Source organism: Geotrypetes seraphini, chromosome 9, assembly GCF_902459505.1.
Source record: "Geotrypetes seraphini chromosome 9, aGeoSer1.1, whole genome shotgun sequence".
Classification (NCBI taxonomy): Eukaryota; Metazoa; Chordata; class Amphibia; order Gymnophiona; family Dermophiidae; genus Geotrypetes; species Geotrypetes seraphini.
In genome coordinates this window covers 22733911-22736755 of record NC_047092.1, presented here as the reverse complement: position 1 = coordinate 22736755, position 2845 = coordinate 22733911, and the positions used below count along the sequence as shown (strand labels likewise).

Here is a 2845-nt window from a genome sequence, read left to right as displayed (position 1 = left end):
TGGGGCTAGCCTGTTTTAACAATGAATAAGTGCCAAAAAGGTGGTCAAATTGGCCAGATGACTACTGGAAGCATGAATACTTAGACCCTTTTATTTATTTATTTAGATTTTTATCCCGTCCTCCCAGTAGCTCAGAACGGTTTACAAGTAAACATTCACAATGGAGTGAATTGGACATACAAGATTATACAGTAGATTTAAATACTTGGACATACGAGACTGTGCAGCAGTGTAAATATAGGGACTATACAGAAAATTAAGAACAGTAGTTTAAATATAAGTAGTTTAGTTTAGATACAACTTATTTGAGTATAAGCTGAGAGTGGACTATATAGAAATTTAGGCAGAAGATTAGAATGGAGAAAGAAGGGTAGAGGTGGGGTTTTACTGTCCCCCTGATTATTGACTCCCTCCCACCCCCCAAAGATGTGAATAAAACAGTGCATACCAACCTATATGACAGCTTCAGATGTTATAGCCAATCCTATCAGAGCAGCAAGCAGGGACCCAGGTCCATATCCCATTTTAATTAGTATACTTGTGGTTGAAAGTGTGAGCCCACCCAAACCTACTATAGTGACATATAAGAGAGCTATTGGGGTGGTAAACAGTTGGGCACAGTAGGTTTTGGGTAAGTATTGGAGGGCTCACCATACAGTGTAAAGAGGTTATGGTTAAGATGTGTACCTGAGACCTTTACGTGAAGTTCACTGCAGTACCTCATAGGGAGCCCCACTGCTCTGCTGGGATGTCTGTGTGGCCATGGCTTCTTCTACATCCCAATGTTTGGTTTCTATTCTATTTTTTTTTCCAAAAATGGTTCAAAAAGATAGACGCACTAAGGACAAACACATCTAGAAATGATCTTTTTTTTGGGGGGGGAAGATGTTTTTGGTTTGAAAAGGATCATTTTCTCTATTGGATTTCTTAACCTTTTTCCCAAAGCATCTAAACTCAGATTTAGATGTCATATTGAAAGTGCCCCTTCACATATACTACTTGCTATGCTGATAATAAGGAAAGCTAAGAAATTATGGAAGAGAAGGTTGGGAGTTAGAGAGATTTTTTTTAATAGTATTTGAATGGAAGAGGAGGCACCTGACTATTCCCTTTAGCGTAGTCACATGATTACATTGCTTTCTTGGGAACGGAGAGGAATCCAGGACATTTCTTCTTTGCCCGGACGGGCCTTCCAACGAATTTGGGAACCCTTTTGGACCACATTATCTCAGGTGGCTCGTAGCCGCCTTTTGAACTGCTAGCCCCCTGGTATTTGTCTTTTTCTTATGCACATAGGGAAAGGGAACCTGATGTACAACTACACGATGGGGGGGATGACATTGGGAAAAGGCAACCTAGAAAAGGACTTGGGGGTTTTGGTGGATAAAACAATGAAACCGGCAGCACAATGCACAGAAAAGGCGAACAGAATGTTGGGCATTATCAAAAAAGGTATCACTACCAGAACCAAGGAAGTTATCCTCCCGCTGTACAGGGCAATGGTGCGACCGCATCTGGAGTACTGCGTCCAGTACTGGTCGCCGTACCTAAAGAATGATATGGCGATACTCGAGAGGGTCCAGAGAAGAGCGACAAAAATGATAAAGGGCATGGAAAACCTCTCGTATGCTGAGAGGCTGGAGAAGTTGGGGCTCTTTTCCCTGGAAAAGAGGAGACTTAGAGGGGATATGATAGAAACTTATAAGATCATGAAGGGTATAGTGAAGGTAGAGAGAGACAGATTTTTCAGACTGGCGGGGGCAACAAGAACTAGAGGACACTCAAAAAAATTGAAGGGAGATAGGTTTAGAACAAATGCTAGGAAGTTCTTCTTCACCCAGAGGGTGGTGGACACCTGGAATGCACTTCCAGAGGGGGTGGTTGAGCAGAGTACGGTTTTGGGTTTCAAAAAGGGATTGGATGAATTCCTGAAGGGTAAGGGAATCCAGGGGTACAATTAGAGGGTTACTATACAAGACAAAATGCTCTTGAGTAATAGATCACTACAGGTCATTGACCTGGGGGGCCACCGCGGGAGCGGACTGCTGGGCATGATGGACCTATGGTCTGACTCGGCAGAGGCCATGCTTATGTGCTTATGTGCTTTGTTTATTTTGATTTGTTTGGCATCAGTGAGAGTGGGAGGGGGGAGGGATGGGTTGTGGGTTGGGTTGGTGGGGTGGGTTTGATGGATTTTGGTGTACAAAATTTGAGCTGCCTTGTTGATCCTTGTTCTTGTTTCGGATTGTTGTTTCTATTTGGTGCTCAATAAAATATATTTGACGATAAATAGTATTTGAATTCTGCTTCTGCCATTGATATTGTCATAATTATGTGCCTTAAATGTCTTTAAGTACATATATTGGTTCAGAACACAAATCCTGGTGTTGTCTACCCTATTGACTATAGGGCTCATAATTTAAAAAAAAAAAAAAAAAAATCTAAAAAGTGGCCTAAACGGCTACTTGGACGATCAAAAAGCCTGGTCATCCAAGTACCCATAATCAAAGCTGGTTTTAGATGTATCTAAAACCAGCTTAGGCCTTTCCCCTGCCTCTAAACACAGAGAGAGAGGGGAAAGAGCGGGCGGTGGGCGGGAGGTGGGCCGACCTACACCTAGGCATACAACACGTATAACCAAAATATTTGACAGGTTGCCTAGTCGGCACTTATACATTTTGACTTAGACCAAGTCAAAACAGGTATAAGTGCCGAAAAAGGGGCCACTGAGCTGATGGCGGCTGGCATGATCAGTTCAGCGGCCCGGCAACCTACCCATCCCCCCCCACCGCAACCATTACGGCAGGAGAGATGCCTCATCTCCCCTACCGCGATGCGATCACCC

The 2845-nt window shown here is 43.4% G+C and overlaps 1 protein-coding gene across 4 annotated transcripts in view; it reads right to left on the bottom strand.

The window, feature by feature from the left end:
- SHANK3 (SH3 and multiple ankyrin repeat domains 3) overlaps window positions 1-2845 on the bottom strand; it is a 924054-nt gene that overhangs the window by 409647 nt on the left and 511562 nt on the right. The gene's annotated exons all lie outside the window — the stretch shown is intronic.